We start from the raw sequence: 14,538 nt of genomic DNA on the forward strand, positions 1-14,538 counted from the left end.
AGTCCTCTCCTATGGTCAACTTCATTACTTAGTATCGCTCATGTGTAGCCCCATGTGTACCAAAAGGGAAGAACAGATATTGAATGAAATACAATGAAAAGGAAATATAATTGCTGTTAGATATTTGACATTGTTCTAGAAAAATAAATGATCTTAACCTTTTTGAATTCTGTTCTCTTAACTGCAAAACTGAGACTTAATCCAAGTCAAATATGAAGGAAGATACTAATGACAGATTTGAGAGATAGGTATAAGGTTTAAGGCAAAAAATGACAGAACCATAACTAAATATTCAGTTTCCTCAATAGTTTGGTCTTCAAATGATGTAATAATAGCTAATATTTGTTAAACACATATATCAGACACAATTTTCACATATTATATCATTAATTATTTTAGCCTTTATAGCCCCTGAAATAGGTTCTACTCTTCTCACTTTTACAGTGGCACAGAGAGGTTAAATAACAGCCCAGGTAAAACAGCTGGAAGTGGCAGAGCCAGGCTATATTTCCAGGCAAGTGTGACTTCTGATAAACCTCTTAACCTCTATGCTGTACTGCTTCATAGAATGTAGTGACCACATAGATTTTTCTCCTTTTAGTGTCCTAAAGTACTGCTGACCTGATGGCCATTTCCATAACACCAGACTTGTGGGTGCCTGCTTGTCCACAGTTAAGGCTCTATAGGAAAGCTCTGTAGAGCTTTAATTCCTGCATGTCAATGTTTTTCAACTACTGGAAAATCAGTAGTCACAGATTCTGGCCCCTACCATACCTTTTAATCAGCAGGTGAATTTGAACAAGGCTCTCAAAGCCTTAGTTGCTGCATTTAAATAAAATAATTATATTAGGTGATCCCTGAAGCTATTTTCCAACTCTATGAAAAGCTATGAAAAAAAAGAGAAAGATTCCAGCCCTTTTCTACAATTCCCCACATTGTCAGGCCTTATCAGTAGCACCTTCACAGTGCTTATAACCAGCTCCAGGCAGATAAATCGATCCTGGTGAAACCTGTCGGTATCATGAAGGAAAGCCAACGTGCTTCAGGACTGAAAAGATGCAAATCAGAAAATTACTGGAGGACTAAAGTATGCTGATTGTCCTAGTAAAATGCATGGATGGCTATCTTCTTTTTAAACTTTGAGAAAATTTTAAATACAGAAAAGTACAGAGAAGAGCATGACACCGTTTCTGTATATTCCTTAGTTTTTTAAACAAATTTTTGTCTTGTACATTAAAATATACATCAAGTTGAGAACAACCGCATTTTCCTCTCCAGGTAACAACAACTATCAAGAATTTGGCATTCATATTTCTAGTCTTGTTTTTAAAAATACAGTCCTTTTTGTACATAATCAGTGTAACAGAATATCTCTAAGACATCTGTAACTGCATTTATTGGATTTCAGTGTTTGTACCTCTTGACGTCTAACCAGATGCTGCTAGATCGTTCTTCAAAGTGACTGTACAATTTACTCTCCCAATAGGAATGTTTTTGTTTCCTCACTTGCTCACCAACATTTAGGGCTTTTAAAATTTTGTTTTGTTTTTAGTTTTTGTGGCTTTTTGCTTTATTTTATTTGGCTAAATTTATGATAAGAGTAATATTTCATTTTTGTATTAATTTTTATTTAATGACTTCTAAGTTGAATACTTAGGTTTCTTCTAAAAATTGCCAGTACATAGTTTTGCCCATTTTTCTGTTGGGTTGTCACTTTTCTTATTTATTTGGAGAATATGAATATGCCTAACTTCTTAAGGCTAGAGGGTCCTAGATCATAGAGGAGTTTGTCAGCTGCTGGTTGGCCCCAAATGGGCCAGGGGCCATCCAATCTGCTGGCAGGCTTCATAGCAGAGCCTACATTCAACAGCAGAAAGAGTGAGGTCATGCTGTTTAGGAACCAACAAACTACCTACTCATTTAGATGGGTTGGTTGCAGACAGAGCTTATGAGTTTATTTTCATTTGCCTCGCCACTGTCCTGGTCACTATGCTACACTACACCTCTGTTTCCTAGTTAGTAGGAAGGAGAAATATATACTAGGCTTTCCATTCTCTCTCACAGGATGAAGAAGAGAAAGTCTGGCCTCTCTTGAGCTTTCTAAAGAAAGGCTTCACACTGATGAGATTATTTGGAAATGTTTCTTCTCAACTTAACAAAACATTTAAGAAAAGAGCAGATGAAACTAAACTGAAATGTTATAGAAAAAGGTATTTAGCTTTATTTTTCTGTACCTCAGTTTTTTCTTTTGAGAAACAGGGAGAAATATTTTTGTTTTCTTTGTACTGGGCTAACTAAAGACAACCTAAAATTAGAAATACAACAGAAGTAAAATTTTCACTTCTGTGAGGTGAGGGAATATGTGGCATCAATTCCTTCCCCAAGAGATCTTAGATCTTTTAACATGTAGGCCACAAGCCTGCTCCATGGCTCTGTCCCTAACTTCCTCAGTGGAGAAGAGCCATGCACCCTACAGAGGTTTAGAGAGAAAACAATACTATGAAAGGGAGCTTAGTCTCTTTGGGTTTTCTTGAAATAATGAACTTGTGTCAAGCCTTGACTGTTAAAATGAATTGTATTTTGATTAATGGCCTTTATTCTGTTTAAAAAAATAAATGACCAAAGTGTATGTTTATATATGCAGAGATGTACACTGTACGTATGCGTGTGCATCTCCTTTGTGTTTGTGGGTGTACACCAGGAGGGTAAGAGCCAGCTGTTTTAGCCATTTATATTTGGGGGATGGGTGGGTAATACAGTAAATCCTATTGAAAGGAAATTATGGGAGAGAATCTGATACCCTGGATCTTTCAACAAGACAGAGTTCAGAGGACAAAAGTGGAAATAAACTTAGAAACTAGTTTCTTGTTTCTAAATCAGTTTTTAAAAAGCAAATGTATAATATGAACTCCTTCTGGAAGTTTGGCTTTTGTTGATGTGCTGTTTGAAGATGTTTGGTTTGTCTGCTTGTTTGGTTTAGTTTCTCGATTGGCTTTTCTTCCATAATTCATTTGTGAAATGAGTCCTGGTGGGGTATTGTAAGGCCCTTTCCATCAAAATCACCATCTTCAGCAAACTGCTCCCCCAGTACTTTTCAACAACAGGTATGCAGACTTGCTATTTGTCTCTCTTCCCTGTAACTTAAAAACTACAGATCCCAGAATTATCATTTGAATTTACTTAAAATAACTGACTGTGAAGTCAGTTGGCCTCTGCTTATTAGAAGATTCACTTAAAGGTTGGAAAGCCTCCTGGATAAATTACTTTTAAGTGACCGTGTGGGCTCCGCAAAGGGGATGTGACTACTGGTGTGTAGGATGCGGGATCTGCAGATTCTTAGCAATATGGCCAAGGAAACTGCAGAACCCAACTGTAGAGATACTTAGCAGAAGTGTGGATGCATGAAAACTACAGTCAGAGGAGCTGGTACTTGTATGAAGCATCCTGAGTCACCACATAGAACTTGATGTAATGGCCCAAGTAGCAGAGAAGAAAGTGGAGTAACGTGGCCTGTAATTGTTTCTTAATCCTAACTTTTAAATAATCTAAGCCATCAAAGCAGTAATAATGTCAAAGCTACTGTTCTTTAGAATAGCTTTTCCATATATGAAACAGAATTGTTTCCCTAGGTAAAATCCATTTTCTTAAGTCCTGGTTTGAAGTTTCTGGATCTATAATTAGACTAGTCAAGTTACAGTAAGAAACAAGCCAGATACTTACAAGAGTCAACATTAAATGCGCCTAACTCAATGTGGAACCCATACACTTAATTTTACCCCTTCAAAAATACTGGCACCAATGCTATATAATGTCTTATTTATATACTTAATACAGAAATGAATTACAATTTGCTGCCTAATAGCAAAAAAGAAAGAGTAGAAAATAGAAATCCTAGGTTTTATCATTACTTTGTCACTAGGTTTTTTGTTCTGTACCTTTTTATCTTTTACGTTATGTTATTTGTCCATACACAGCCTTTGCTTCTGCACAGGCATGAGTGTTGGAAGTCAGTGCTGGGCAGAGCTACACCTGAATGAAACCAACCAGTGTGTGTTCATCTTACCTTTTAAGATAGGCAGTAAGTGGTTTCACAATTCTTTGGATAAGCAAATCCTCAATATAAGTAATCACAGAATTTTAGTGAAGAGGAATCTTAAAGGTCATCTAGACCAAACTCTCTCCCAGTATAAGAATCCTATCTGCTATCTGCTAGAAAAATACTCCTTTTGTACAAATGAAATGTCTATGGCAATTTTCTCTTAATATACTCAGTGGAGGAGGAAAACATCTGCCATCTTTTTCTTTATAAGAACTCTTTCTATACTTAAATACCATTTATTTTCTCCCTTCAAGCTTCTTTTCTTTAGGTTAAATAGCCCACTTTCGTCGTTCTTCAGAGATCTGATTTCCCAGGCTTTTAATCATTTCAATTGCTTTCCACCCCCTCTCAGAATGCAGAAGCCCAAGCTGGGCATGGTAGCTGAATGAGAGCTTTGCTCCGAAGTGTCTCATTAATGCTGAATATGCTGACCCAGCTTTTCATACCAGACTCCTGTTAACATAGCCTTGCATGATGTTAGGTTTTGAAGTGTGCCTTTAAAAAATATATATAGGTATGTATATTCATACATACCTACACATACACACACACACACACACACTATATATATATACACATACATACATATATAGACACACACATATATATATGAATGATTCTTTATTTTGACCTCTTTAACTATGTTATCAAAAAATATTTTTAATATTAACTTGTTTAAAAGTGAAAAATCCTCAAATCATTTAGAATGGTTTCTTTTCCTTCAGGTAAAAGCCAGACCTCACAGGGTTTAAACATATGTAATCACAGATGTCACACTCAGCTGGTAATACACCTTGTTATCAGTCCCAGTTCTCCTCTCGGGATTCCCAGATTCCATAGGTGCCTCATCACGCTCTCTGGAACCAAATGAAAGGAAGCAGATTCTGTTTCGCTCTCTGGGACTTGCAGCTCAAGCTGACCACGGCATCTTTTTAGCAGCTTGTGGTCTCCAGGGAGCTAAAGGTCCCAGAAAGTGTTGAATTCTTAGATATGTGGATGTTTTACTCAGGAGTCCAGGCTGTAAGTGACAGAGTGCCAACTCAAACTGTCCTAATGGCAAAATAGTAGGGAGGGCCTATGAATGGGTCACATCACCCAGGCAGCTGGACCCGAGTCCTCAAGCAAGGATGGGAATCTGTCTCCATCTTTCAGCCCCTTCTGATATGTCGGCATTCCCGAGTGGTGGCTAGAGGCCCGCATTCTACCAGGTTAGTAGACCTGGCAAATAGAGGGGGTCCCCCTTCCCAGCAGTTCCAGCCAAACTCTTGTGGTAGATTCTATGTCCTTAGCTAAGATCACATATTTATTCTTACACTAATCGCTGATCTTCTGCTTGGTGTAGTCCAGGTTCAAAGCCAACCTCCAGAGCTGGAGGGTGGCACCAGACTTACGTGAACCACACAGATGTAGAGCAGGATGGGGTGGACCCCCAAAGAGAAAAAGGAGGTGCTATTTCCAAAAGAAGCAGGGAGGGAAACTTGGCAGGGGAGGATATGTCATTCTGGCTTCCTCGCTCTGCAGTGTCTCCTTGTGGCTTTCAGTGAGTCCACAAATAGCATCATCTGTGACACACAGTATGGAATCAGTAAAGGCTTGAAGGATCAATCTACTGGCCAGCAGCCTGGCCCATTTGTGACCACTGGCCCATGACCAGCACGAGACCTCAAACACTTAAGACAGTAGCATTGCCTAGCAATACCTAAGAGAAAATGCTTGCTGGGCTGGAATGCAGTGGGAAGCAGGGTGAAGGGAAAAGGGTTGAGAAGACATGGTCCTTTCTGTGTAATTTCAGGGAGGGCTACCCAAGAATTAAGGAAATCACACCCACAGATCTAAGAAGAAGCATATACTTTAAGCCTATACTGAGAATTCCCTTAGCATTTCTTTGATCTCTGGCTCAGTGAAGTTTGATCACAATTTTGCAGAGACTTTAGGGCAGCTCAGAAAGAAAGGGTGGCACAGAAATGAGGCTGGATATGGATGTATGAGGTAGATGGCAAGGGGGGGTGCAGAGGCTCCTGTAAGGAAGTGAATGGCTGTGGGGTTGTCAGCAGGGGTAAGATAGCTGTTCTAGGAAATTACTTACTTTTTGAAAGTGACTTCAGGGGTTTCTTGCTGAATGTCATAGTAAATTAATGCAAATCAGTGAATAATTAGAAGACAAGATCCTATTCTAAGACTCACAAATACTGTGCTGCAGTGTACCACCATCATGTTTCCTATGGCACAGTGATTAACTTTTAAGTTCCAGTTTGCCTTTTACAGTCACAGATATTCCTTTGTAATCATGACTTGATACTTAATTTATGACCATTTTATACCATGTTTTAGTAATACCTTCTCAAAGATTAATATCCACTCATAGTGGTTAGAACTTAAAATAATTACAGTCTGTTTACCCTTTATTCCTTGTTGAGTCTTAAGTTAATTATAAAAATATTTGTAAGTAATAAAAATAATCTCATTGGGTAATATGGGCATTGGTATTAAAAGCAAGAAAACCAGGAGATTTAGTTGGATACCCAAGGAGTCTTTGGCTGAAAAGGCTTGGGAAGCACCATGCTAGATGTCTCCAAAGGCAATATACTCTTGGCCTAAGATTAGAAGCAGAAAGCAGTGGAGAGAAAAAGAGAACTCTCTTTGTAAAAAGGAAAATTTCTGAAGAATACCATTTTTATTCTCTAGAATTTGTGCTCTAGAGGAAAACAGGATAATTTATACACAACTTTCCATAAAAGAAAAAAAAAACTAAGCAGTAAGCCACTGAGAAAAGTAACTGAGACCATCAAATTGATGTCGTAATAACTATGGCAGAATATTTTATAACCTATTAACATTTTAGCTTGCCAAAACAGATATAAAACTGAATAAACACTCTTACCTCTAAAATTGAACATGAAAACATGTTTGCCACATATCTTCCTCTGTGTTCTTCTAGATTCACTCCCCATCCTTCTCCATCCTGCTCTCTGCTTTGGAACTGGACCTGTGTGCACCACATCAGCAGGACACTTTCCTGGTTTGCCTCTTGGGGGCACCAGCATGAGACTGGAGCAGGTAGAGCAGCCTGAGTTATGGGTTGCCTGCACCTCTTGATGGAAGGTCTCGGATCCTGCTAGGAAGTCCTCTCTGCTGTTCCTAGATTCCAGCCCATGCCCTTGTCTCTCAGGTCTAGGGGTACTGATAGAGTCCCACTATGATCAGCTCCAGAATACTGCACTAGCCCTTCTGGTTTCCAGGCACCCTGTCTGCTCCATTAAAAATACACCTTTTGTTATTCAAGTGTCCTAAATGAGCCTAACGAAGGTGTGCCCTCTTTTTCTTGATGGGATTGTGGCTGAGACAACATGTAATGTATTCTGTGGAAGAAAAAGTAATTAGGTTGTAGAAAAAGTTCTAGTGGCAACTTGAACCTCATTTTATTTCCAGTCCTAACATCTACTATTCATTTTATTAGAGTTGACTGCAGGCCAAAACTAGGCATAAGATGGTTTATGACCAAAAAAGCCTCCTGTCCTCTCCTCACCATCAGCCACAGAGTGGGCTGGGCCGAGGACTACTCAGCTTTCATGGCATTGACACAACCCTCCAGCCTCCTCCCCACCTCAGCATCCCTACCTCAGCCTTACAACCTGTTACCCTTTTTTTCCAGTGGGGAGTGGCAGGGTAAACAGCACTGCTTGTAATAGTATTCAGGACAGTACTAGGCACACAGTAAGTTCAACTAGGGAGACAAATCTTACTTATTAATGGGTAATAAAATTATCCAGTTGGTGTTTAATAAAAGATGAAAAGAAATGGCTATAACCATGAGCACCTCAACAGCAGGAAGCAGGTCTCAGTCATTGTTTCTGATCCCTGGACCCAGCATAGTGCCTGACAATTAGTAAGGGCCCATTAAAGCACATATCAAGATGAACCAGAGTGTTAAATTCTAAGGGACAGTAGGGTGCTAAGTACTATGGGTAGACACACTTGTGTGTCCTGAGTGCATTTCCACCATGTACACAGGTGACCTTTCACCCTGCTGAACAGCTCATCATCCATGTCTCTCCCAGTGGCATTTAACCTGTTTTGGGTCCTATTTCACCCTTTGAAAATCTGATGAAAGTGATATACCTGCTCCACACCAACAGATAAATAAGTAGAGGTCAAGGACTAAAGGTTGAAAAATACTCTCAGTCAAAATGCTCTGTACAATCCTGAAGCAGACAAGGCACTCCACAAGGAATCCAAGAAGGTACATTCCAGTCCGGACTTCACAAGGACATGACCTAGAGGAACTTTCTTCATCGAAACCCCAACTTCTGATAATGAATACCTAGGGTGGTTGTTAAGGATGATGATAGCTCTTGCTATGGGCTGGGCACTGTGCTAAGTGTTGTACATATCTCAACATTTTTAGGCTCACAACATCTTTATTACATAACTGCCTCTATTCTCCTCAAAAGATGACGTTCAGGCACAAGGAGGTTAAGCACATTGCTCAAAGTCATAAATGCATAAATGTAGTTAGTGAGGGCACCAGGATTAACTCAGGGTGTCCCACTCAGATGCTTGAGCTCTTAACTAGTCGGCTACTGCTTCCTTGCTAATGCCTGCTCCTACCTACCTCACCTCACTAATGGAATTTTATTAGCATTTATTTTTTGAGCAGCTACTGGGGTGTAAGGCACTGCATCAGTTGCTGTGAGAGAGGCAGAGATGTATAGCACATCCCTGAAGAAAGCATAAATGTTAGAAAAAGGGATAGTTTTCATACCTCATTTGTATTAATAATAAAACATGGCATAGGCAGGATAACTGGGCAGAACATAGCACGTGTGAGGTAGAGCACTGAAGGGATAGGTCAAGAGCAGCCTGAGAGGTGATATAAACTTCAAGGGAAAAGGAAACTGTACAGGAATCCGGACAGTCTGAAAAAATTAAGGGTATGAATGAAAGTGTGAAGCAATTGGTGAAAAAAAAAAAAGATAGTCACTCTAGAAAGAAAAAGGTGTCCAACATTAATCTATAACATGAAATGGAAAAGTGTGTATCTTTAATATACTCACATGATATGAAAGGAAAAAAGTTAACAAAGAAGTCTTTTCTATCATTACATATCACTTGAAAGCAGGAAATTTCAGAATGGAGCACATGCAAACTAGCCCAGTGTCATATTGGCATGTAAAAGACCAGCACATCCAAAAGGGACTCTTGCTGTGGGCCAGGCTCTGTGCCAGGTGCTGGAGCCAGAGATGAATAGAATCAGCTACCTACCCTCAAGAGGCACATAATTTACTGGGAAAGATAAACTGCTTTGCAACTTACTATAAAAGCATTGTGTTATCTATGGTAATGGGGGAATGAACAGGAGTCTGTAAGATGAGACCTAGAAGGTTCACCAAGAGTCATCCATGCCCAGACACGCACACTGGGAGCAGACTGTTTGCCTGGGTTCAGATGGTTTTTTTTAACACTATCTGTGTGGACTTCAGAACATAAAACAGGAGATTATTTGGGAACCACCAAAACAGCATTGTAAGTAAACTACATACAATTTATGGATATATTGGGCACTTATAAAGTGAATTACAGTATGTTCAACTATGGGTGTGGTATTATTTAGGATCCTCTAAGAGGTTGGTAAACTCCAGCCACTGGTAACTTGAGGAGCCTGTGCTAGCAACTCTTCTCAGCTTCTTTTCCTGCCACTCCTGGCTGTCTCTGTAGCTTCTAAGAACTCAAAAATCGCATGCCCTGGTCAGCAAGGTCTCTGAAGTCCTTCTACATGTTCTCTTAGTATCTGAATGTCATGGCCAAAGGTCAAACACAAACTCTCAGAAAAATGAGTATTTGTGCATCACTATGTCTAAAGCAGAGTTTCTCCAAGGCTTCCTAGTTTGTACTGTGCCTCCTGTCTGGCAGGTCTCCCAGTTCTCTAAGGAATGCCACCCTTTGCTGCCAAGTCCTCAGACTCAATGCCTAGTGAGGTCACAAGTCAGGGCTCAGCCCAGTATCTGGCACATGATAAGCACTCAGTAAGGGTTGGCTGAAGAATGAAGACACAAACAAATGATCCTCCCATCTTTGCCCTCAGCTGTACAGGCAGCAATGCTCAGGTGCCACAGACTGACCAACTGTCCACCCCTTGGCCAGTGTAAGTCTCATCCTGAACATTTCATCCCTCCCATCTCCTCCCACTCCCGGACCCCATGTCTCCCTGGCTCTTCCTGTCTTTGGGACAGGAAGGCCTAATTATCTTGTCCCTGGACTCTCAGAGCTGAGCGCTGCTGAGAAGACTGGCAACAACGGATGGCTGTCCTCTCCATTCGGTATTCTCGCTTCCCCTTTTGAAATTCTCATAGCTGCCATATCTAATAGTCAAGGTTATTTAAACCATACATCTATAGGCATCAAACACTCCCCACAAATGGAGGAAAAACACACACAGTAATTTTTAATTATTCCAACTGTCTGTGCCAATTGTATCTCTAACATGTGAGAGTTACATGGCCATGTGGGTTTGTGTAAATATATTTATAAAAGTGTGGATATACATACTATTGTGCTGGAGTGGCAGAACTGGCTTTTAGAAAACAGCTTTTCCCTTATAATTTTATTTATCCATCCACCAAAAATGTCATAGGATATGAATAATAGCACAGTACTGGTTTATTTTTCTAGAGAGTGCCACTAATGGATATGCCCATTTCTCCATTTTGCTCCAACCTCTACACCTTTCAGCAGTGATGCTGTGATTCTTCCAACTCTGTGTTTAGTCCTATTCCCACTAGGTCTGCAAAGCTGGAATATTGTCAAAGGCAGTCCTTTGCATTATAAAAAGTATATTTTAACTGTCTCTTTTTAATCAAACTGTTTCAAAGGGCTAACGAAAAGCATTCTTCGTAATTGTGCAGAGCCAACACCTTTAGCCTTCAGCCTGAAGGCCCTCCACTTGCACCCTGTGCCTTCCACTGCACCCCTAACTTTACAGTGGCTTTGTCCTGGCCTACGCTGGAGGCTCCCATGGTCCCAACACATTGGTCCTTCAACAAGGACAAGGGACAAGGGACACATTGGTCCTTCAACAGAGCATGTCCATGAGGCTTAGAGGCAAGGTTCTACTGGATGCCACTTAGCTTTAGGCCAACAGCTTCCAAGTCAGCAAAAGCACAAGTAAGCCAATAAAAACACATCTATAGAGTACTATTTGGGTACAAGGCATGAAGAATGATACGCAATGATCAGAAATGTGGCCTTTGCCGCTCAAAAGAAGCTTGTGATCTAGAAGAGAACAAAGGTTTTGCTCTTAAGCAGATACTCAATAATTCTGGGTCACGCATGCTGCCTGCCAACGTGAGGTGAAGGCAGCAAGGCCAATGGCTGCACATGGACGGGCTTGAAAGGAGATTTGAACAGGGAGTTGGAATGGAAAGTAATCCATCAGTCTGGACAAAATACAGATGAGAACAGTACATGAGGACCAGATTATCAAAGTCCTCCAAGTTATGGAATATGCTAACTTGCAGTCGTTGAAAATGGCCACTTAGATTCATTTTGGACTTTTAAGGTATCATACGAAGTTGAATAGTTATTCAGGTATGGCTCAAAATTAGAATATATATATATATATATATTTTGTTTCATTATAGTTGCTTATTTAATATAGTGCTTACTATGTGCTAAATATTGCTCTTGTGATTTATAAATATTATTTCATTGAGTCCTTACAGTAACACTATGAAGTCAGAATGATTATTTTGCCCTTTTTGTAGATGGGGAAACAAAAATGCAGCGTTTAATTGACTTGCTCAGGTCTGTTCCTGTGCTGTCTCTCTTGTTCCCAAGGAAGAGCAGATCATGCACCGAAAGTTGGTTTGCTAAGCCTCTCAGAGGAAATGAAATACCAAGAGCAGAGACTCATCAACAATGTCTTCTTCCCAGAGCTTCATTTGAAAATCTTTTAAAACTATCACTTCAGAATTGTTCTTGGAAGCCCTCACAGCACCAGCATTCCATTTTATCCAAAAGGAGGGAAACAAAAAGTCTGCACGTTTACCGAGTACATAAACCAACAGTTAACACCTGAAGCGGGCAGAGGGGTTACAAAAGGACAGACCACGGAGGAGGGAGAGCAAAGGCGTAGGCAGCGGTTGGGGCTGCCCGGCCAGAAGAATAGAACAAAGTTAGTTTTCGCAAAAATGAAGGGCAAAGGAAGAAGATGAGAACATTATGTCCCCACCTCTGCTGTTTTTCCTTTTAGAATTCTATGGAATTGATTTTTAAAACTGTGAGGAGTTGGTGGTTAAAGGAAACAGGAAATAGGAGAGGAATGGTATGATGTCGGACGAGGAGACCCGTAGGGAGTGAGCGGAGGGAAGAGGAGGCGCATTACAGACTCCAGAGGGAGACGAAGATGAGACAGGTTGCAAGTCAGAAGAGAAAAGCTGGGGTAGCTTTCCACCAGAAAGAATCAGGGGTCTAGTGCGACCCGATCAAAGAAATTCTGCCAGACCCTTGGGTCCATGACCCACAGTTTGAGAAATGCCACTGGGATACTTGGTAGACCGTACCCATAGAGATGCTTTACACTTAACTGTGGCCAGAGCAGATGATGGGAATGGAATGGCTTATTTCATGAACTTTTCCAGCTGGAACAAGTGAAACTTTTTACTCGATGAACTCAAAATGCTGACAAATAGTTTATATAAAGACTGGACCAGGAGGAGCACGTGTTGTTTCAAAAAGAAGATGGTGTCAAACAGTATGTTTTTGCTCTTTCTTTACCAAGAGGAAAGTGGGGAGGAGGGAGTGGGTCGGGAAGAGCAGCCTCTGCCTTTGGCAGACGGTCGGCTGAGTGCAGGTGCGGCTCTGCGGAGTCGAGACCAACAGCCATATTGGAATGATCACGTGATTCCTGTGAGCTCATCTTGGAGCTGTGAGCTACTTACAGTCTAATGCTTCAAAGTCTCTTCAGGCTCTTTAAAGATATTAAAATGGTGACACATTTAAAAATGTAATAAAGTTCCTGAGCTTTTTTTCCCCCATTGGTTTAATCATTTTCATATAAAATAGGAAGCATCCAAAGCCAACATCTTCTAGTGCCCAGTCTTCTATGTCTAGTGCAATGCTCTATGACACACATGGACAGAAATTACTTAGGGCCACTTTCAGATGGAAAGTTTTCTATCATTTCCAGGTAGTAGGGAACAAGGACAGACAGGGATGATTCCAATACTGAGTCAAACTAGGGGCTTGGGAAGGGAGTGGAAGAGTGGGGATCTAAGGGCACTACGAGGGTAGCACAGTGGTCAAGCAAAGGAGTTTTGGAGTCAGGCTGACCTGAACACTAATCCCAGCTCTGCCTTCCAATGGCAGGTTACTTAACCTCTTTGGACCTTCATTTCCTCATTTGTAAAATGGCAATAATAGTACCTGTCTCATAGCGTTGTTAGGAAGCAATATGAACTCACACAGGTCGACATGGGTAGTGTAGGTAATGCAATGGCACATATGAGGCACTCAGAATGACAGCTCTTATTATTCTCAGGCACATGTCTAGTCAGACCCCACTTCATAAGCAAGACAGGAATTCTATGGAAGATTCAAGGGGGTCCAAAGCTACTCTAAACAGGTCAAGTAATTTGGATTTAGAAGGGGGCCCCAGTTTTGACCTGGGATCATTGTAATTAAAGTTAGAACAAAAAGCCATCCCTGTGGTCTACAAAGTACGACTTTGAGCTAGAGTAGACCTAGGAGGGCCACTCTCAACAGAAATGGATCCTCAGAGCTAGCTGCACAACGATAAAGAAATGAGAAAGGTCTCACTTCACCTTTGAATGACTGACCTGATTCTACTTTCAGTTTTATCTCAGATATTGTTTTGTTTCAGTTCAAAACTGAGAGTGACTTTCAGTAATCATAGAAATAACTGCCCAGTCTCCTTGTGCAGCTTGTTTAATATAGAAGGTAGGATTACTAGATTTAGCACATAAAAATACAGGATGCCCAGTTCAATTTCAATTTCTGATGAGCAATGAATATTTTTTAGAGTAAGTATGTCCCAGTGCAATATTTGGGATGTATTCATACTAAAAAATTGCTTATTGTTTATCTAGAATGTAAATGTAACTCAGCATCCTGTATTTTATCTGGTAACCAACTGTGACCAAGAAGTTGCCCTTTCTAACCCGCAGAGTGGTAAAGTCACCTCCCATCTGTAATTAGCACTGCACTGGAAAATACCAAAACAAAACTGAACAAAACAAAAAAAACCCCACACTTTCTAGAGCTGTTACTTCTCAGCAAATATAGTACTAAATTTATAGACCTTTTTCTTTTTTTAAATATCATTTTCCCACTCAGGGATTTTTTTTTTTAAGCATTTCAGTCTAGAGACAGAGAAAAAAAAATAACAATGGGAGGGGACTTCCCCTGTGATGGTATGTAAATAA

General features: G+C 40.4%; 1 protein-coding gene across 4 annotated transcripts in view; it reads right to left on the reverse strand.

Moving 5' to 3' along the window:
* RAD51B (RAD51 paralog B) overlaps nucleotides 1–14,538 on the reverse strand; it is a 589,871-nt gene that overhangs the window by 128,499 nt on the left and 446,834 nt on the right. The window lies entirely within an intron of this gene.

Source organism: Manis pentadactyla, chromosome 11 (assembly GCF_030020395.1).
Source record: "Manis pentadactyla isolate mManPen7 chromosome 11, mManPen7.hap1, whole genome shotgun sequence".
Classification (NCBI taxonomy): domain Eukaryota; kingdom Metazoa; phylum Chordata; class Mammalia; order Pholidota; family Manidae; genus Manis; species Manis pentadactyla.